Source organism: Passer domesticus, chromosome 18, assembly GCF_036417665.1.
Source record: "Passer domesticus isolate bPasDom1 chromosome 18, bPasDom1.hap1, whole genome shotgun sequence".
Classification (NCBI taxonomy): Eukaryota; Metazoa; Chordata; class Aves; order Passeriformes; family Passeridae; genus Passer; species Passer domesticus.
Window position 1 is genome coordinate 3,050,306 of NC_087491.1, and position 22,224 is coordinate 3,072,529.

The window sequence follows — 22,224 nt, forward strand, 5'->3', positions numbered from 1 at the left end:
GGTCCCACCTAGGTAATTCACTAGAAAAAGAAGAAAACTAAATAATCACTTTTGTGGAGTGTTTTAACAGGAGCAATACCATCTTGCCCCTAGCTCAGTTTTTCTCTGTAACAGCTGTATTATTTTTGCCTTTTATTAAACCTTTTTCTGTTTCCAACACTGCCTCAGAAGCCATCCTGCTAATTTTATGCCATTTGGGGTAGCTGGGCTATCTCAAATGCGATAAGTTCTCTGAGAGTTCAGAAGACCTGGCTTGAGGAGAAACCGATCAGGGGACCACAGGCATGGGATGCCCAAGCTCTGAGGAAGCCCTGGCTGGGAACACAGGAGATATTACAATTTCCAAAATTCTGCCTGAGGGCAGCAGAGTGGCTTTGGAGGTGGCAGGAAGGTGATGATTGCTGCTTGTTTAGCCCCACAGAATTTGTGTGGCAGGCTGGAAGGGACCTTCAATCTCATCCAGCTCCACCCCCTTCCACTATCCCAGGGTGCTCCAAGCCCCATCCAGCCTGGTCTGGGACACTTCCAGGGATCCAGGGGCTGCCACAGCTTCTTGGGCAGCCTCTGGAGAGGTATTTGCTGAATCCCACATCCCATCTCCTTCCTGCTGGGAGCACAGAGCTGGCCAGGACCTCAGCCATGTCTCCAGGAGCAATCAGCAGCTCAGGATGCTGCTGGAGGCCACCCTCCTGTGTGCCCCTGGCTGTGTGTGGGCAGGAGCTGAGGGAGCAGAGCAGACTCTCCACGGTGCCATTGCAGGGGCAGATCCACCAGGTTTGCTGCAGGTAACCTGGTTTATGGGACTTCCCAATGCGTGCTGGGGTTTTCCAGCAGGGTGGGGTTCACTTCTGCTGCTAAATTGTTCCCCCAAGGCAGAGGGTGCGTGTGAAACCCTGGAGATTTCAGGCTGTCAGATATTCAAGTTCTCCCGTGGGGGAATGATGTGCTCAGCCCAAGCTGGCCCAAACCTTGGGCTCTACCTGTGCACCGAGGATCTACCTGGGGTCTGACTGCCATAAACCCTCCACACCTTCAATATGGACAAGCTGAGGCTGTTCTCAGGCTGGTTTTAGGACCCTTCCTTGAGACTGATCTCCAATTCCCTGTGCTGAGGCACATGTGGATCATGGCCATGGGTAAGGAGCTTAATGGAGGGTCATTTCCTCACTTTCAAAGTCAGCTGGGACCACAGCACAGGACATCATTTGGCTGACATGGGGTTCAGCCCTGCCCCTGGGCTGTGCACTCCTGCAGACATGGGCTGAGTTTGGCTCCTCTTCCAGGAGAGCCTCAGGAGCTGTTAAAACTGCAGCCCATGAGTCTGGTCCTTCCCCAGCAGTCCATCCCTGGCACTGGGCTGGGAGGTGCAAACCCTCCTGTGACACAAAAAGTCTTGTTCAGCCTTGCTGGAGGTGGGGCTATGTCCTGTGGGTGGCTCAGCTATTTCTGGGATGCATTTTGAAGTAATGCTCTCCCTGACCTACTGATGAGCAGTGAAATATTGTTGGTAGAAGTGCAATGGGCTTCGCCAGCTCTGATTCTGTTCGGCTCTGCCGTGGTGAAATGGCATTGAAATCTGGGCTGGAACACTGACCCAGGGCTGGGGTGAAGTGGCACCAGCAACCCTGTGTCTGCCTCAGCCCCTGGGCCACCTGGGGGTGCCACATCCATCCTCAAGGTGTCCAAAAGACACCAGGGGATGGACCAGGTCTGATGGAGAGTTCAGATCTCTGTGTGCAGGTGCTGCATCAATACCAGTCAGAGAAGCTGGCCCACAGGAGCTGATACTGTGCTGTTCCTCTCAAGGGGACCCTGCTGAGGCAGAGTGGGAACAGGGTGGTTCAGCCCTGCAGCTGCTCAGGGCATGTGGGACTGGAAACCCAGCATGGACCCCCAAGGAGTAGAGTCCAGCCCAGCCACCCCTGGAGAGCAGAGCCACAGACCTGTGGAGCAGCCAGGGCTCCTCCATTGGGGCAGGCAGTGCAAACACCCAGGGCTGGGCAAACAGCCACAACCACACACTGCCACGGCTGTGCAGTCACTCCAGACTCATCCTGTGTGGGTCAGGACTTTCTGCCTGGCTTCGTGTGACAGATGTCACAACACCAAGCAAAAGCTGTGAAGTGCAGCCTGGTGCAGGTACTGGGATCTGGTCAGCTGGGATCCTTCACAGGCTCCTGGTGCCCTGATCCCCACTGGGGATGAGGGTGTTTGCTCAGACTTAATGATCTGGGAGGTCTTTTACAACCTTAATGACACTGTGATTCTGTGATTCTACGATTCTATTTCTCTGTGTCTCTGTGATTCTCTGATTCCATGACTCTGTGATTTTGTAATTCCATGACTCTCTGACTCTATGATTCCACGATTCCTTGATTCCACGATTCTGATTCTGTGATTCTATGACTCTGTGTCTCTATAATTATATGGTTCTATGACTCTGTGATTCTGTGATTCCATGACTGTGACTCTATAATTCCATAACTCTGTGATTCCATGATTCCTTGATTCTGTGATTCTATGAGTCTATGTCTCTATGATTATATGGTTCTATGACTCCATGATTCTATGATTCTTTGATTCTATAATTCCATGACTGTGATTCTATAATTCCGTGACTCCATGATCCCATGATTCTGATTCTGTGACTCTATGCCCTTGCCTGTCTGTGACCAGCAGCTGCAGCAGGCTGAGCCATTTCCCCACTTTCTCTTGTCCATCGTGTCCCACCTATGCTGGGTGTTGCACTGAGCTCTCTGAGATGTGCCCTGTCCCCTTCCTCTCTCTGCCGTGTCCCCGTCCTCTCCTTGCCCCATAACCTTAACCTGCTGAGTGCAGCACACGATGGAGGAGAGAGGCACCTTTACCAGGCAAGAGGAGACACTGCCTGAGGTTCCCCCCACTGCTAAGACTGTGGGGTGGGAGGAGGGAGTGCTGAGCTCTGTTTTGTGGTGTGGTACCAAGATTGGCCTCACTGAGCTGCTGGAGGGACCCACTGGAGCACAGGAACTGCCTTTTTCCCTTGGTGGGGACAACCCCAGGTTTCCCTGCACACCTCAAGGGTGTTCCCCTGGTCACAGAAGCACCAGGTCTGACCTCCCACACCATGAGCCTGCTCTGACGGGATGAACTCACAATTTTCTGGGTGTTTTACTAGCTGGGTGGCTCCCACCCTGAAAGAAGGGGCACAGGCCACAGCACTTTCTGTGCTGTGAGCCAGGAAATAGAGACAGAAACACAAAATGTGAAAAACTTGGGTTGGGAATTTCTGCCAGTCTGAATAAAACTGCTTTTCAGGTTTCATGCTTTATCATCTGGATTTGCATCTGGCAATTCCAGGAGCCACTGCCAAGCAGCCAGAGCTTTGCAGATCCACCCAGGTGGGCCTGCTCCTTCTCCTGCTCAGGTTTCACCAGGGAGGCCCCATGCACTGTATCCCTGCTCTGCCCATCAGATAAGAGCGTGAAGTACTCAGCTAATGCAAATGTACAGTAAATCAATAACACACCACTGCTAATACACTTTAATTAAAGCACAACAGGCTGCAGCTCCTCTGCAATCACAGGGAAGGAGAATTGGCTGATGTGGCATCAGGAGAAGGCAGCTCAGACGTTTGGGGATCAAAGAAAACCTATCCTAGGAGTGGACTGAGGAGTGAGAGGGATCTGAGTGAGGATGGTGGAATTCCAAGGGAAAGGCAGGGGCTGGAGAACAGATCTGAGCTGCTGCTGCATGTGCAGAGAGCAGAAACATCCCTGGGACGATGTGGTGGGAGAACATTGGGGAAAGTGGTGCCTTTGGAAGGGAGGTGAAATGGGTGGTGACACACAGCTGCTGCAGCTGGGACCTGGAAGGACTTAACAAAGCTCCCTTCACAAGGTTTTGGTAAAACAAATACAAATGGTGAATGAGACACACAATCCAACAGCAAAGGGAAGTCAGGAGCTGAAGGGATGGATTGGAACATCTGGCCCATGGCTCTGCATGCCCCAGGGCTGTGCCCTATGGACAGCATCACCCAGCTGCTGGCCCAGGACTCCTGCAGGCCAGGGGTCCCTGTTGGGATGGGGACTCCTTCCTTGTTCCCAAAGCCCTGCCCTCACGCCAGCCACAGACCCAGCCAGCACCAGAACAGCTCTGGTTTTGGAGCTTTGCACGTGGCCTCACAGTCCCAAAGTGAAGGGCCTTGGGGTGAGCTGCTCGTCTCTGTGCTTTAATCCAGCCCTCCTGGTGATGCCGTGGCAGAGAACACTTTGCTCAGATCTGTTAATTGAAATTTAATTGAAACTGGTTGACTGGGAGTTCTCTGAGGGCTTAAGGACTGGAGGAATGACAGTCCACCGAGGAGAGCTCTGCACTGCAAGGCAGCAATCCAGGCTCACCAGGGCCTGGGCTAAGGCTTAAAATAGTTACCAATTCTCTGAAAGCAGGCACAGCAAGGGTGTTTGTGGATTGTGCTTCTTTTGGAAGAGAAACAAGAAATGGACAGCGATGGGATTTTGGTGCAATAACGAGCGATGCAGGGACCCCAGGCAGTGCAAAGGAGAGCTCCTCATTGCCAAAAACCCAGCCTTTTTCAGCAGTTAGCTGGTTACCTGTTCACATGGTTCTAAGGCACAAGCCCAGGTCAACCAAGCACCATACCCCACAATGTGCACATGCAGCAGTCACAGCGTGTCTCACATGTCTCACGTGTCTCACATGTCTCACGTGTCTCACATCTCTCATGTCTCTGTACCCCTAGCTGAGTCACTCTCTCACAGTTCCCTTCTCCTTAGCCTAAGGAACAGGCCAGAGCCATGTCACAAGGCTGCCCTTACAAGTAAGCCTTGCTTATCAGTAACAGGATTTGAAGAGAAGGGGATGGAGAGGAGTTGTCTGGATTTATCCTCTGGGCTTTGGAGGGAACGATGGGAGAGCAAAGTTCTGCCTGCGTGAGAAACCAGGAATCAGAACTGTGGAATGGTCTGAAAGCAGGGAGAGGTGGTGGGAAGGTGGAGATGGGTTTGCAGGGTGACATGGTTGCAGGAAAGGGGGAACAGTTCGGGCTTTGCATCCCAAGGAGGCACAAGAGCACAGTGACTATCCATTTAGGGACTCAGTTCCACTAGAAATATCCCACTGTTTGGGAGTTTTTGGGAACTCTTACTGGCAGTGTTGGAACCGTCAGACCTGAGGCTGATGAGTGTTCTGTGGTTTCTCTGTGGCTGTTGATTCAGCCTTGGAGGTGAAGTCCCACCACTCAGCCCTGGCTCCCTCCCCATCGGCATCTCCCCTTCCCCCGTGTGGGACTCATTTCCCAGCACATCTCCAGCTCTGGGAATCCCTGGCAGATTACAGCGGGCTCAGTGCACAGGGAGGTTACCTGTAACAGACACCCCACCCCTGACACATCTGAGGGAAGGAAGTCCCCTTGTCCCTGGCTGCTGGCTGAAATGCTACTGCCTGTTCCACCCACTGCATGAAACCCCAAGTAAATAACCCAAGCAGTTACAGAGTAGGATTACCTTGAAATTTGTTTCCCTCCTATCACTGTGATTTGGTTGTCTATGGGCATTAACTCCACATTGTAATAAGCAAAGCCTCTGAAATACCTTCGTGAGAATTAGGGTTCTATAAATTAACTGATTACTGATAAAGCCTAATTATAAATTAGGTCTTATTATCAGAAGCTTGTGAGCAACTCTGAATGAATTAAAGCTGTAGGAGCAGGAGTATTTCAGTTAACTCTGTGAACTCTGATAAAGGTCTGAAGAGGGGTTGTGCTCTGCCCTGCTCCCAGGGAGCTTCTACAGAAGGACAGCCTGACACAGCCCCTGCCTCCTGAAGTCAGTTCTTTGCTCCTTTCCCATTTGCCCAAGGAGTGAGGAGATCTCTTCTCCAGGGGGGAGATCACTTCTCACCTGGTTCAATAACACCCCGAGGTCCCACTGCTACAAGCAGAGGTGCTCAGGGGATGAAGCCTGGGAGGCAGTGGGTTGAAGGGCTCAGAAATAGCTTTGCTCTAACTTTCCACTGAAAAAATCCTAATTCTCACCAGCCATTCTCTAACCCTCATCCTACAAATCCCCACTGTGACCTCAGTGCACACAAACGCCTGCCCAAGACTCACCTGCCATTCCAGTTCCCCTGCCCATGAAAGAAGTTGAAATCCATGGAAGAACTTGAAATCCACGAGTTACATCTTTTGGACTGATAAAAAAGGTTGAGTGCCTGTTTTGGATTATAATGCTGTTTTCCAGCCTTTGAACGATTCTCTTTCTCTCCCACCTGTTCAAATTTTTGCTAGAGGAATAGGAAATGTTCCCAATAGGAAATTATTTCCAGTTGTAGGGTCATCAGTTGCAGGCAGCTTGCAAGATCCATAGCTCTGGGAACAATCCACTTTTCCCACTCTAGAGTGGTGGTTCCCTAAAGGAAATTCTGGCTGTGAGTCAAGGTGGAATCACATATCTGAGAGAAACTCAAGTTCAGCTCAACTGCCCTGATTTACTCTGATTTACTCTGCAGCCAAGCACCTGAGCAATGATCCCAGTGGGAATCCTATAAAATGTGATGGTCTCCTTCTAGGAAAAAGGCAATGGCTGTAAACCAGACCCTTCTCAGTGCAGTTTGTGGTCTCCTGGGCAATTTTGTTGCCTGGGAAAGGGTCATGCATTTGGTGGCTCATGTCCTTCAGCTGTGGGAAGCAGAAGATTTCACGTATCCTGGTGTCCCTGTGAGGAGCAGGGCTTTGCTTTGTCCCCCTGGCCAGCACTGCCCACAGCCTCACCTCCCACAGCCCTGCTGGAACTCCAGGGTGGCAGATCCCACTCCTGATGCTGTCGCAGAACTCCATGCAGCAGTGCAGGAAAATGTGCAATTCCCTGGGGAAGGGCACGTTCCCAAGCAAGTGATCCGTGGATACCAGCTGGAGAGCAGGATCCAAAGCCTGTGAGAAAGAACATGGAAAAAATAACACCCATCTGCTCTTCCAGCATGGAAAAATTGGCTTTTTAAGGACAAGTTCCATGTAAAGCTATTTTGATTCCTCCACAACACAGCACACAGATGGAATGGAATTGTTTTCATGATGGCAAAGATTTGCTTCTTCTATTTGCCAGTGCAACTAAACATTTAATTATAAAAGTTCCTGAAATTAAGTAGATGCAAAAATTAAGATGAATATGCTCATTTTTGCCAATCCTGTGGAATGCTTTTCCTCTGAAAGACTCATTCCATTACAACACAATGTAGCAGAAAGTTAACGCTCACATAATGACCTTAAAACCTGCTTGGAATGCAGAAACAGGTCATTGCTGCTCGCTCGCTTCAGAAAAGTTATAAACCCCTAAAAATTGAGTTTGCAATGGAAACACTGTAATTATAGAGCACAATGTGTGACACCAGCACTCTGCAGCTCAGGGTAAAGTGTCTTCGACTGCAGAGCACTTACAGGACACCCAGCTGCCTCAGGGTCACTGAGGGTGTGCCCTTCCTCATTTCCCTCTGCTCTGGAGCACTGGGCATCCCTGGCAGTGCCCAAGGCCAGCTTGGATGGGGCTTGGAGCAACCTGGGACAGTGGGAGGTGTCCCTGCCCATGGCAGGGGGTGGGATGGGCTTTAATGTCCCTTCCAACACAAACCAGTCTGGGATTTTGGGATTTGTAGGAACAAAAATTCCCACTTAGGAGGATTCAGGTGGGTGCCACCATGGGGAGCTGAACTGGTGCAGCTGAATAAATTGGGCCAAGGCAAAGGCATTTTTGGTGTGGTCAGAGTCACCTGTTTCAAATGGGCTTTAGCTTCTTCCTGCTGAAGCCCAGGTCTGTGGTGCGAGGAGATGCATTCCACAGATTCCAGTGTTCTGTCTCCCCAAATTCCCCATGGGACTTGGGGGTGAGGGCCTGACCTCGGGTGCCTGTGTCCCCCTGGCCACCCCCCAATGGCACAACACTCAGACACTGTGTGGGTCCAGTGACACGCAGACAGCAGGGCAGGGCCAAGGGGAGCTGCCTGGAGCAGCTCAGCTTGAGCAGCCTCCTCTCTTCAGGAGAATTCCAGGGACACCTGGTGGGCAGCACCGAACAGCTGCCACTGGGATCCAGATGTTCCACGGGGACAAGGCCTTCTCAGCCCCTCAGAACTGTGGTGCTGTGGCTGCTCAGGGAGAAAGGAGAGGGGGGTGCTGGCCCCAGCTGCACTGTGCCCTGGACAAGCTGAGGAGTCATGGAACATGGGGGTCAGCAAGCTTGGAAAACCTGCAGGGACTCCACCAGGCTGTGGGTCAGGGGGTCCCAGGGGAGTTTGGCCACATTTGAAGTTCCCACAGGATGTGCTGGTGTCACTTGTGTGACCACAGACAGGCCAAATGAGTCAGTGGGGGCCCCCTGAAACAATCCATCAGCAAGGAGGGGACACTGCGGGGTCTGGGACACCCTCAGATGTGACAAGGTGCCCACCTCCAGCAATGGAAATTGTGTGGATGGTGTCACATCCCCTCCTCCTGCCCTGGGACCTGGAGCAGGGTCAAGCCTCTCTAGACCCCTCAGAAGATATATTTGAGACTCCTGTGCTTGATGTTTGTCTTTAACATATTCAGAGGCCACCAGGCTCCAGCTGAGAGCTCCAAGGAGCTGCTGGTCTGTGCCAGCATGAGGATGGGCCATGCCAGGCTGCCATGGGGCACCTCCAGTCCTTCAGTCCTCCCTGGATCTGGGAACCCAGAGCAGGCTGTGGCAGTTCAGGCAGCCCACCCCAGCAGAGCTGCCTGGTGTTCTTCCCTTTGCTGCTCTTCCCAGGAGCTGCAGGAGGAAAATGTCACCAGCTGGCTGGAAAACCCTCCAGAGGCCATGGCACAGGGAACCCTGGCCCTTGCTTTGAAACTCCCTCGTTAAATAATGAATTTCCTGGCAGCAGTGTCTCAGAAAAGCTTAGCATGAGGGTGCCAAAGGAGTAACCTTGTGTGACAAAGCAGCTGGAAAATGCCACAAGAATTAGATGAATCAGTCTCCTTAATTTGCTACTGAAAATACAACCTTTCCAGCAGGATGGAGAGAATGCCAGGCCACCTCTTTTCACCTGGATCTTCATTCAGCACCTTCCTGTGCTCAAGGAGGGAAAACTCACGTGAAGCAGGAATGCAGAGGAGCTCAGGGTGCCCTTGCAGGTGAGGTGCAGGGGGATGGCCCTGGCTCAGAGGGCATGAGAGGGCAGAACCACCTCGGATCAAAGAGCCAGATCATTGGCAAATGTCCTGTGCTCCCTTCCTTTGCCACAGCCAATGGCCCAGGGAGTTGTCAGGGAGATGGGAAGGGAAACGTGCAGAGGAAATGCCCAGTTGTGTTTTTGGGAGTTTTCTTAGAGGCACCAAAGAGTACAAAGCAGACCAGAGCAGGTGCTTTCTTCACCTTTCTCTGTTGTTTTTGGACAAATTGTGGCTTTTTATCACCCTAAATCAGCAAAATATTGATATTAGAGTCCATAAAGAACAGGAAAAGTAGGACCACCCATGAGTGCAATCAGGATTCCACTCCCTGACCCTTCCAACACCTGTTTCCAAGCCTTGTACCTGCACATAGCTGGAAGTCTTCAGGACTGATATTTCCTGGGCTCTGTCTCTGCCTCCAGGTGGGTTGTTTCAGACAGCACCACAAAAACAGGGTGGGTGGCATCGGGTGCCAGGAGAAAATAGTGACTCCCTGCCCATCACACAGCTGGGAGTGGAGAAATGGGCTGAAAGTGGCAACAAGTTGAATGCTGGGCTGAAAGTCTGTAAGTTGTGGAAAAATTGTGTCACATCCAGCCGAAGTCCCAGCAAGTCTCTCCAATCTCTTGTAAAAGACATGGTTGATGTTTCTCACTTATTGGCAGAGTGGATGGGTGGGGTAGAGCAGCCACAGCCTGGTCGGGGGTGGGTGTGAGGAGCTCCCTCAGGGCTGCCAGGATTTTACCTTGTTGCTAAAAGAAGCAAAGGAAGTCTCAAAAAATGCAAGCAAGATTTCCTTGCAGGCTGTTCTCGTGGGGTTTCTGCCACCTGAGCTGCCCTAGGGGGGGTTTGCCCAGCCTGGGACTGGGACAAGCTGGAGCTGCTGATTCTCCCCAGCTCTGTCCAGCAGCTCCTGTTTGCTGGTGGCCTCTCTCCCACTTAGGGCAATGTTTGAATTTTCTACTTCAGCCCATAACTGTCAGTCCCAAGGGTGCTTGGTGCACATGGAAAGATGAATCCCAGTACTGATTGCTGGATAAATCCCTGGGCACAGCAGGTCACCAGGAAAGGCTGAGTTACTGCAGCTTCCACAGAGTTCCTTGGAGCCTCTTCTCCTTCCCCTGAGGCTCTGTCAGGAGAGCAGGAGTGAGGCATAGAGATCTGCCTCAGGATTTGCCTTTTTGCAGGGGCAAAGCCCTTTCTCAGAGTGAGGAATGGGTCTCAACAAGCTGATGGCTCCTCCTGGATGAAAACTGCCCTGGAGAATTGCTGTCACCATCCTGTGAAGATCCCACTCTAAGAGCTTTCCAGCAGTGGGATGGGAGCTCAGCATCCCATGGAAGATCCCTGAGGAACTCGTCAGAGTCCAGCTCAGTGTCCAGGTGAGCAGTGGGCTCCTCTCCATGGTCTGACTGATGACCCAGCACAGCACTGTGGGAGGACAAAGAGGGAGAAGAAGTGGAGGGAAGGCAGAGTAACAGGAAAAGGGAATTGGGGTGTCCCCACACCCTCCTGACCCAAGGGGAGCACAGAGCTGGTGGGATTGCTTGGCACCTGGGGCTGAGAGTTTGTCAGTCTGGGTCTGTTTTCCTCCTCCAATCCAATTCTCCTCCTGAGAATACTTCTCTTCTTCAGCCACTTCTGTGGGTGTTTCATGTCAGTGTTGCTGCATAATTCACACTTTTTTTGTAATCATGGTCAGTACACTCCTCACTCTGCTGTGTTATTCTGTGTTATTTTGCAGTGATTTGGATCTGTTCTATGTGGAATCACCATTTCCTCCCATGGCCCAACTCCTGGCACGAGGAGGAAGGACTGTGTTGTGCTCCAATCCACCAGTGTACATTTACATGCCACAAATCTGTTTCGTTTCCCCCATATTTGTAGTAAAATACTGCTGGATCTTGGCACCTGGGCTGCCAGGTATCAGAGCTCCTTAGTGCTGTCACTGCAGGCAAACACAACCCCAACCATGCACCATTAGCACTACAAAGTGACACAGCTGTAGCTGTAGCTGTGCTAATACTCTGCACTCTATGATAATTACAAATGCTTTTCATACAGACGCTTCTTTTTTTAAGAGAGAGAGAGAATCCTGAACAGATTCTGAGCTGGCAGCACTGCATGAAAATCTTCTGTTCCAGGGCTTGAGAATCAGGAATCCCAGACTGGTTTGGGTGGGAAGGAACCTTAAAGTTCATCCTGTCCCACCCCTGCCATGATCAGGGACACCTTCCACTGTCCCAGGTTGCTCCAAACCCTGTCCATCTACTCCATTTGTTATAATATTGAACAAAACCAGCAGAACATTTCATAGTTTCAGCCCTACCACCTGCCCATATGACCCTTACTCTGTCACACACTCAGCCCTGTCAGCCATGGTTTATTAATAAGGAATTAATAAAATACACACAGAAAGTCTCCAGTTGGCTGCTCTTCTTTGCAGACACCCAAACCAAATGTGCATTTGAATGGCAAAAGGGCACCTGGAGAGCACGAGAGGGCACTGTGCCAATGCTTGTCAAGGCATACAGATATATTTTTTTCCTGTGCTTAGTTATGGCAGGAAAATATTAAGCAACATCTGTGAGATCCAAAAATTTTGACATCATATTTCAGCCTCCTAAAAAATTTTAACATCATATTTCAGCCTCCTAAAACAAGACTGAGGAGATTTCTTATACTCTGTTGTGAACTTTTAATCCTTGTTGATGTTCAAGCTGGGGTACTGGGCTAACATCAGTTATTTCTGACTGAGTCTGGCATAGTCCTGTGCAAAGTAATGGTTCCACCACAGACTGAACACCTAGAAAACCAACAGATGTTGGTCCATGTGGTTTCACAGCAATTAGATGCTGTCCAACAATTCTGATTTCCCCTTGTGCTGGAGCTGGCAGTGGGTTTGGGAAGCAGCAGGTGTTTGCAATGCCCCTGACCAGGCAGCAAATTGAGTCTGGGATCACAGGTATGGACGTGAAGCCAAGTGAAGCTTATCCATCCAAAGGCAAAAAGGACCTCCTGCAAAACAGTGGGGCTAAAATGGATTAAAGCCCACTGTGGGCAAGTGAACAAATGTGAGCTGCCAGTGCACCAAGAGTTAATGCTCTGTTAACACAGGGACAGGCAGAGGAAGATTTCTTCCCTCCACATGGAAATGCTCACATCAAACCTGGATTAGGAGATGCCAGCCTGATGTTTGTGCTTGCAAAAGGGAACAGGAACAGCAGAAGGTTCAGAAAAGAGCCCCAAAAATAATCTGAGGCCAGAAGAAATTGCCCTAAAGTGAATGATTTTGAAAAGCACAATCTGTTTAGATTGTGGAAAGGAAGAGTGAGAGGTGGCTTGAGTAGGCTGTAAGTACCTGCACAGGAAGAAAATACCAGGTACTAAAGGGCTCTTTGATGTAATGGAGAAAGACATAATAAGAACTAATGGCTGGGAGCTGAAGCTGGAGAAATTCAGACTAAATGACCCCCAAGATTTTAACAATGGAGGTGATGAAACCCTGACACCAAGTCCTGAGGGAATTGAGTGTCCCCTGTCTCCTGAGAGCTTCTGTTCAGGCCAGGCTTCTCTTTTGGAGGACACCAAACATCCAGGATTTGCCTTTTTGCAGGGGCAAAGCCCTTTCTCAGAGTGAGGAATGGGTCCCCACAAACTGATGGCTCCTCCTGGATGAAAACTGCCCTGGAGAATTGCCTTCCCACCTGAATGTTCCAAGGGTCAAGGGACCTCTTCCAGTGAAAGGTATTTTATTACCACATTTGGGCTTCTTGGAGAGGCTGAGGAGCTGCCAGCCCAGGCCCTCAGTTGGAGTGATGCAGTTCACCCTCACAGAGCACAGGGGCTCTCCCATGCCTTTGCCCTCATTTTCCATCCCTTCTCCAGCTCAGACCTTCCCCTGCACTGGCAGATGTTGCTGTCAGGGCCCACAGGGAGGTTCCTGCTCTCCCACCCAGCAATGTTTGGTGATCCTCTCACTGGGATTTCTCCCTGAACTTCACAAGATGAACAAATATATCCCCTCCCACAGCTTCTCTGGGCAACCTGTGTCAGGGCCTCCCCATCCTCTCACAGGGAAGAATTTCTCCCCAGCATCCCATCTAACCCTGCCCTTTGGAAGTTTAAAACCATTTTTTGTTGTATATATCTTCACTGATAAAAATATTCCATTTACATTTAGTGCTTTATCACTTCAAGGGCATTATTTCCAGATTCTCCACTTCCCTGGGAATACTGTTCCTCCATCCTCTCCACTGCATCTGATTCTCCCGTGGTTCCAGCACCAGGAGCAGATCACCTGTGAACAGACTCATGTCTGGTACTTGGTCTCCAGGGTTAATCCCTTCTATTCCTTGGGAATTTAATACAGGTAAGCCAAAATTCCATTTCCCGATGTTAAAAATATAAAAGTAGAGGTACTAGAATAGTGTTCTCCCTAGTGAAGCTGGTTAGGGTTCTGATCCTCACAAAATGGTTAGAAATAGTTCACTGCAGAATTTTTTATAGTGATTTGGCTCAATTTTTAAATTTTCTTTTGCTGGAAAAAACATATTGGCAAGCCACCCAAATTCTCAAGCAATCTTTGAGAAAGCTACACCACTTACCTGGGGGGATTATTTCTGATTCATCACATTCTTTCCTAAGAGTTTTTAACAAATCCAACCCAAGCAGAATAATTTTTTGTTTTCCAGTAAGATTTGGATTTCTGCTCTGTTCTCACACTCAGAAGGTGGCTCCTGGTGCTGAGTGAAGTCAGTGGGGATGGTCTGAGTGAGCACCAAAGGCCCAAGGAGGACCAGGAGAGGAGTTTTACACACAGCTTAATTTGCTAACGAGGGTGGGATGTAGTAAGATCTCAACAGCACAACTTCCAAAGTGATGCAGCTGAAGTAGAAGTCTCCAAGCACTTATTAGAGAAAACTGTGTGTGGGATCAGGATTTGGACCTGAATGGAGTAAATATTTGCCATTGGTGGAACATGCCCATGAGAGGTTCCCAGAGGGCCAAAACAGACCTTTGCTGTTTAAGAATGTCCTAAAATCCCCCAAATAGCTGATCCTACACCAAATACTTCATGTAGCTATTGGAATTTATAATTTATAATTTTAAAATTAAGACAGTTGAACTGTAGACTCAACTCTAACAGAAAGTATTGACTGAACAGGTCTTGTTGGTACCTGGCAGAGACAGGAATCAGTGGGACACGCAGAGAGAATCAGAGTCACAGTCACAGAATCACAGAATCACAGCCACAGAGTCACAGAACCACAGCCACAGAGTCACAGACTTGCAGAGCTGCAGAATCAGGGTCACAGAATCACAGTCACAGAAGCAGAGAATTACAGAGTCAGAGTCACAGAATCACAGACACAGAATCAGAGTTGCAGAGCTGCAGAATCAGTTGCAGAATCAGTCATAGAAGCGGAGAATTGCAGAGTCAGTCACGGAATCACAGACACAATCACAGAGCTGCAGAATCACAGAATCAGTCACAGAATCACAGAATCACAGAGTTGCAGAATCACAGAGTTGCAGAATCACAGAATCAGTCACAGAATCACAGACACAGAATCACAGAGTTGCAGAATCACAGAATCAGTCACAGAATCACAGAATTAGTGACAGAATCACTTCAGGGAATCACAGAGCCACAGCAGGGTTTGTGTTGGAAGGGCCCACAGCGGGTCACTGGTGTCACCTCCCTGCTCCAGCAGGGCCATCCCAGAGCTCAGGGCACAGCAGGGTGTGCTCACAGCTCTGCAATGGCCCCAGGGAGGAGAGCCCACAGCCTCCCTGGGCTCTGCTCAGGGCTGGCATTGCCCAGGGCAGCAGTTCTGCCTCCCGGGCAGGGGAATTGCTGGGCTCAGCCCTGCCCGTGGCTCTGGGGCCATGGCTGGGCCTGGGGCAGAGCCTGGGCCTGCCCTGACCTCTGCACACAGGGACAGACTGGGACAGACAGACAGGGACAGACAGGGACAGATGAGAACAGACAGGGATAGACAGGGACAGACAGACAGAGACACAAGGACACCCAGGGACACCCAGGGACAGACAGGGATAGACAGGGACAGACAGACAGGGACAGACAAGGACAGACAGGGACAGACAGACAGGGACAGACAGGGACAGACAGGGACAGATGAGAACAGACAGGGATAGACAGGGACAGACAGACAGAGACAGACTGGGACACCCAGGGACAGACAGGGACAGACAGACAGGGACAGACTGGGACACCCAGGGACACTCAGGGACAGACAAGGATAGACAGGGACACACAGAGACACCCAGGGACACACAGGGATAGACAGGGACAGACAGACAGGGACACACAGAGACACCCAGGGACAGACAGGGATAGACAGGGACAGACAGGGACACCCACGGACACTCAGGGACAGACGGGGACACCCAGGGACACTCAGGGACAGCTGCGGACCCCTCTCAGCTGGGGCTGGTCTCCCAGCTCCCTCACCTACACCGGGTGGAATTCAGTGGTAACAGCAGAGCAGCTGCCAGCAGCTGAGATGAGACACTCGGGAGATCCCAGAGGTCAGCAGGGTGAAGAAGTTCACTGTGCCAGTGAGCATTAGCTCCTGTGGATGGAAATCTCATGGATTCCATCCCCTTCCTCTCAGGGAAGAAAAGGCCTGGTGGCTGTGTCGTGGCCCATGGTAGGGACAGCTCCACGATGGTGACAGAGGCAGCAAAGACTCAGCAGTGTTAGTTGGTCCCTGGGCTGAAACCACAAAAATAAAAGTAGCCTCTGATTCCCCCCGGGGTGATTGGTGACTGCTACAAAGGGCTGAGGGGCCAGGACTCCATTTTCACACAGCAAAAGTGCTGCTGCTTCCAGTGCAGGGAGGAGGAGAAGCTACTTTTGATTTAGTGTGCAGCAGTCCAGGAATCCTGGTTCAAGGGGAACCCTCAAAACCCATCCCCACAGAAGAGTGACCATAATAGACTGAAGTTCAATACTCACAGGAAAGGTGGTGGGGGGAGCAGAAACCACTCTGATAAAGTTTAAAGGGAAACTACAAAAAAAAAAAAGAAAAAATAAAAAAGGAGACAACTTAAAAGGGAATTGAAAGGGAATGGCTAGAAGGGTAAAATGATTGAAAGTGGTTGGGATACTTTTGAAATAAACTGTATTAGAAGTTCTGGAACATTATTAGAAGGCTTTAAATGGGCAAAAGTCATTCTGGCCATGGCTATAAAGAAGGATAAAAGAAGCAACTCGAACTCAAAGGATAACTCTGGCAAGTTAATGTAACCCCACATTACCAAGGGCCAAAATTGTGCTTGAGAAAGAACTTGCTAAAGATATTAAAAGTAATGATAACCTTTTTTTTTTCCAAGCACTAGAAGGTAACTCTGTGCCATGGTACAGCTTATGGAATATCAGGATTCAGTGGGAGAACTGTGAAAGGGCACAGCAGGAAATTTAAATAAACACAGGAATTTAGTCATGTTCCCACATGGGGAATTTTCATTACCACGGATAAGTATGAGGAACTGTTTTATATTTTAGGCTTGAAATTAAAAATTGAATAATAAAAATTCATCAAGACCAGATGGTATTTTCCAAAGAGCAGCAAAGGAATGAAAAAATGAAATTCCAGTCTATTAACTGCACTGGGAAATCTGTCACATCACCTATGCATGAGAAATTAGAAGGTTGAGAATTTCTTGCCAATTTATTAAAAGGACTTGAAGGAAAAATACAGAAAGCTGTGAAATGGGAACCCTGGGTTTTTAGAAGGAAAGCTGGGAGACACCATAATAAAGAACAAAATCAGCAGGGCTAAGGCAGAACAAGGTGTTATCTCACCAAAAATTGACCAACAGAGCAATTCTACATCCTGGAGAAAAGATGTAGCTTTGAGTATTTAGATATCCAAAAAAAGCTTTCAAATAAAGTTTTCCCAGTCATGAGATAACAAGAAAGTCCCTTGTGTGGTGTAATGGCCACTTCCATGGCATGGACATTTCCAGGAGTAAAACCTCTGTGTTTCAAGAGTAATGCTGGAGCCAGAGAAGTTTGAACAGTGCCAGGGAACCTCTCTGGATGGTGGAATTCAGGAATTCACTAATTCCAGCGTTATCCTGGCTTGCTCTTTTCCTGCTTTGTCTTTTCCCAGCCAGGTCCCACCACAGTGATGGATTCCCCAGCACCTGGGAGATTCCTGCTGGTCGCTGTGGGTGTGTCCAGCCCTTTCTGGAGGACTGGGAAGAGTCCATATGATACATGGAATTGTGCCCTGCCATGCCAAGAATGATCTCAAGATGCACAAAGCAATAAAATGGAGATGTAGAAAGATTTCCTCGTTCTGGAGAGTTCTTGGGAACGTCAGTACAACTCCTGGAAGTGCCCAAGGTAAGGGTCGGAAAAAAAGAAACAACAGGAGCAAACAGGAGACAACTTTCTGCATCTATAACTCCATGGAATGACCATATTTTGGGTGTCATGCACATTCTTGACATATATTCCTATTGAAACTGCCACAAAAAAAAATCTGCAAACTAGAAGAGCTTTAGCGATGGGCAGGAAGGGTAACCAAGGATTTAAAACAACTTTGGAATAACTTCCACACCTCAGCTTGGATGGTTGCATAGGGAACAGAAAGATTGTGGTGGACAAAGAGCTACAAAATCATGAGTGACAGAGGAGGAGTGAGTAGAGAGCAGTTATTCCCTATTTTCCCAAACACAAACCACTGCAATGAACATCTCAAATCAAAAGGCAAGAAGTTTAAAGCCAGCAAAGGGAAGATCCCTGAGAATGCACAATTACCCTTCATAACACAGGGGCTGAGCAGGTCATGGAGCCCAAAAGGACAAACGGGTTCCAAAAGCAGGGAAACCAGTTTATAAAAGAGAATGATTTTGTGTGAAACACAGCAATGTAGAGGACTGTTCAGCAAAAAATCCTGGAGCCAGACTTTGTTGGAAGCTGGGAGACTCCTCAGGGAAAAGACACTCCAGGGTCATCCTGTTTCTTCTGGGCATCACACAGTGACCATTGGCAGGAACAGGGGATGAGGGGGTGGCTCAGGAGGTCCCTTCTTCCATTCTTATCACATCCTGAGGAGAGTTTGGTGACTGCTCCAGTGCAGGGATTCTCAGCTGGATGTTTCACAGAAGTACCAATTGCAGTAGTGGACAGTGGTCGATTAGGAGCTCTCACAGCAAAGGCAAAGCTCATCTTTATTCTGTTCAAAGAACTAAAAATATGATCAGCCTTTTCAAAAACTGGGACACGTATTTGTCAACAATTTTTTAGCATTAAAAAATGCACTTTTTAAAATGCATGCTGGTGCCACCTCTGATTCAGCAGTGACATGAATTTATTCCATGGGATGGCGGAGGGGGGTTCCCAGTATCTCCATGTTCTGATGAGCTGATCAGGAGTCACTGATCAAGCATCACTGCCACATGCTCTGAGGACAGGAGCAGCCCCTGACAGTTCTGCAGTCCCTTGGCTTTGCCCCTAACTCCTCCCTCTGTTTGTTGCATCAGAAGTTCCTCCTACCAGGCTGTTTGACCCTGGAGCAGTCAGGGCTGCTCAGGAGAACACTTTGTCTTGCATAAACCCATTGTAACTTTAATGTTAAGAGTTTGTCACAAAGAATTTTAAAAAATGTGATTTATTAGGACACAGAACCCACCAAACCCAAACCCACTTGAAATAATGAAGGGTCAGAGTCTTGCACGGCAATTAGTGATCTGTGGCTCTTGGAGCCAACTAAACCTGTCCCAGAGAATGGTCTGTGAGGTTCTCAGGTGCCTGTTGGCCTGGGCTGGGTGAAGCTCCTCAGCTGTAGGGGTGACCCTACACATGGGACACGAGCAGAGCTGTGCCCTTCACAGGCCATGGCTCTGCCCAGACCCTCTCACAATGCCCTTACCCCACTGAATGTCACACCTGGGCCTCCCCAGCTGCAAAACCCATCATGATTTTTATGCTTGGAGGTGAGAACTGAGCTCTGTAGAGATTTGAGCTGATCAGAGCCCGGGCCAGAGGCAAGGCAGACTGGTGAGAAGGGAGAAGGAAGAGCTGCAGATGCTCAGATAAGCAGGGAGATGCTGCTGCACGCAAGGATTTGATGCTCAAAGTCCAGGCTGGACAGCCTTAGGAAGCTGGCTTTGTCAGGACCAGGCTGGAAGGGCTTGGAGCAACCAGGGATAGTGGGAGGTGTGGGGGTGGGATAAGATGAGCCTTAATGTCCCTTCCCACCCAAACCCTTCTGTGAGTCTATGATTCAACATGCCCATGGGGCTGATGTGAATTTTTCACCAACGTCTGCACTTCTGGGCCACAAAGAATTTTTCTTTGCCTCGAAACAGGGAAATTATCAGTGGCCAACCTCTGAAAGACAAGAGGGCCCAGTGTGAAACCTGAGAGCTCTCAGCAGCTTGCAGGGAAACCCTTGGGCAGGTTCATCACAAAACGGGGTCTTGAGCTCTGGCAGAAAAGGGGGAAAGGCTGGGCCTGCCTGGGTGGGGCTGCCGGTGTTCCTCCACCGTCCTCTCTCCCTCTGCCCCAGGTCAGCCGCCCCGGGAAGGGGAAAATCCCCGGGCCCTGAGCCAGGGAGCAGCGCCTGTGCCCGGCCCTGCCCTGCCCTGCTCGGCTTCTCCGGCGCTAAACTACATTGGATTGTGCTTTTCCCACTTTAGTCATTTCGATAAAAGTAACATTTTGTTTGAGAGCAGCAGCAGTGATACCCTGGGGTTTGGGATTAACATAATTAATACTTTCTCCATCTCCAAACGGCCCCCCCGCCCTGGCTCCTGCTGCAATCAGAGCCTCGGCTTTGGTGACGCTGCAGCCCAGAGTGCTCCCCAAAAAGGTACACGAGTCCTTCTGAGGAAGCCTGGAGTGTGCTTGGGCAGGAGCATCTCAGAATAAAAAAGAAAAGAGAGCCGTATCACCCTGCATTAGTGTCTGCAGCACATGAAAAGCCTGTCACTCCACCACCCAGGGAACTAATGAAGATCCCAATTATGCAGCAATAAAATATACATATGCACTACACAGGGCCTTATACATTTTTAATTTTTTTTTCCAGAGCCAAATTCAGAGAGAAAATTCTAATTAATGGTTTTGTCATTTTTAAATAAAAAAGGTACGTGGCTGCAGGAAACATGGGCAGAGCATCCCCAGCAGAGCCATGCAGGCATGGTTTGGGTGTCCAGCCACCATCCCAGCACTGTCCCCATCCCTGCCCTGCCAGCAGCTCCCTGATTCCCTGAGATCCTGGCAGGACAAAATCACCTTCTAGCAGCAATCCCAGTGATTCCCACGCCCCCCACAACCCAGCCAGACCATCCCCTTTTGAGCCTCCTCACTCTGAGGGAGCCCTTTGCTGCTTCCATCCCCTTGGCATTGCATGGAAATGTTTTCCTTTTGAGCCCAGGGGTCAGGGGGGATCCAGCCCATCTTGGAAGGTGACAGCAGGACAGCAGTGGGTGACAAGCCACTGGCTGCACCCTCCAGGGGTTTGCTTCTCTTTCCTCATTCCCAAAGCTGGAGGAAGAGCAGTGGATGGCCCAGCCCAACTCCAACCCACCAGGGAAGACTCAGCAGAACCAGCAGCTTCCAACAGAAATCATGGAATCATGGGAGAGTTTGGGTTGGAAGGGACCATCAAAGGGCATCTGGCCCAAATCCCCTACAGTGAGCAGGGACAGCTTCAGGCTCTATTTTCTGCCTGGAGCAGAGCCCTGCTGATACCAGGGACTGCAGAATCGTGTCCCTACTCCAACATCCTTGGGAAAGGGTGTTTGGAAGCAGCACAAGTGGAAACTTCTGTCTTTCCTGCCCTGGGTGTGCCAGGAACACCAAGCCTGCACAGCAGAGCCCTACACTGATCCTCCCAGAAAAATCCCAGCCCAGCTGTGTCCCTGCTGCCCTGGTCCTGCTGGTCCCACCTTCTGATGGGATGTGGGGAAATGATGCCCATCCTCAGCCCCACACCATTCCCTGCCCTTGGGGACAGGGACAAGACCCCACCCCAGCCCTGTGACAGCACCCACAGCACAGCTGGGCTTTCAAACAGTTCGGCTGCATCTTCATGAACTTCCAATAAATCAGAATTGGTTTTTCCTGTGGTCCTTAGGACATTTAAGCCTGGCTGTTGTCCACAGGAACAATATCCCACACACACTGCCAGCCCTCCCCTCTTTCCACTGCTGCTCCCAACTGGGAAGGGATCAGAGCTACTCAACAAAAAGAACTTTAAGAGCTTTTTAACATTAGCTTAGCAATATATCTCCCTTAACTGCATCCAAAGGAATGATAGGCCTATTTGAGAGTCAGTTTCCAAAAAGTGGATATAAAAGCATCCATCTGAAGCAGCAACTCAACTCAGAAAGTTTCTGACAAAATGCTCAAGGCTTGGCAAGGTTTTAAGTGATTCAGAGCAATGTTTTAAAAAGGAGCTGTCAGGAACCTGAAGCGTAAAGCAGTTCTGTCAACTCCTCCTGTAATAAAAATAAATGACCATTTGTTGCTTTCTGAACTCTAATATGCAGATGAGTGAATATATTATGCAATGTCCAATGTCCTAAACTCCATCTTCATTTAATTTTAAAGTCACCATAATATGGTGCATAAATATAAGGGTAAAAAAATAACTCCTGATGGTAGGGTGATGCTGAAAAGTTCCCAAGCATGCAAAAAGCCCAGAAATTGTTATTTTGACATTAATCAGTGAGGAGGCTCTGAGCACAGTGGAGCTGTGAGAGACACAGGATCATTATCACCAGACACGGCTGGAGCTCTCACCTACTCTGGAACTGTCGATGGGCAGGGAGGGAGAGGGGACAGGGATCCTTCATTTTTCCAGCTGCAGACCAAGGTCAAGGTGTAGAAGAAAAGTGTTCTGGGTCAAATTCACCCTTGTGCAGCTGACATGAGGGGGAACCTCAGTCGGGGCCAAGAGGGTGCAGGTGATGCACAAATCTCCCGGGGATTCCCTCACCTGGGATTGAGGGACACACCTGGAACCTGGGGATTTTTCAGCTGAGTTTCC

At 49.6% G+C, this 22,224-nt stretch overlaps 2 long non-coding RNA genes across 3 annotated transcripts; one reads left to right on the forward strand and one right to left on the reverse strand.

Moving 5' to 3' along the window:
- The first annotated feature begins 1,866 nt into the window (after nucleotides 1-1,866).
- Nucleotides 1,867-11,556, forward strand: LOC135283255 (uncharacterized). Of its 2 annotated transcripts, none has more exons than XR_010349102.1 (4): nucleotides 1,867-2,139; nucleotides 9,029-9,609; nucleotides 10,375-10,569; nucleotides 10,932-11,556. It is a non-coding gene; the product is annotated as an uncharacterized LOC135283255 (long non-coding RNA). The 2 variants fall into 2 exon arrangements; XR_010349101.1 differs by lacking the exon at nucleotides 1,867-2,139 and adding an exon at nucleotides 3,998-6,204.
- A 1,798-nt stretch (nucleotides 11,557-13,354) lies between these two features.
- On the reverse strand, nucleotides 13,355-14,638 carry LOC135283185 (uncharacterized). Its single transcript, XR_010349042.1, has 2 exons — nucleotides 13,795-14,638; nucleotides 13,355-13,487 (listed from the first exon to the last, which is right to left on the reverse strand). It is a non-coding gene; the product is annotated as an uncharacterized LOC135283185 (long non-coding RNA).
- Between the last annotated feature and the right edge of the window lie 7,586 nt (nucleotides 14,639-22,224).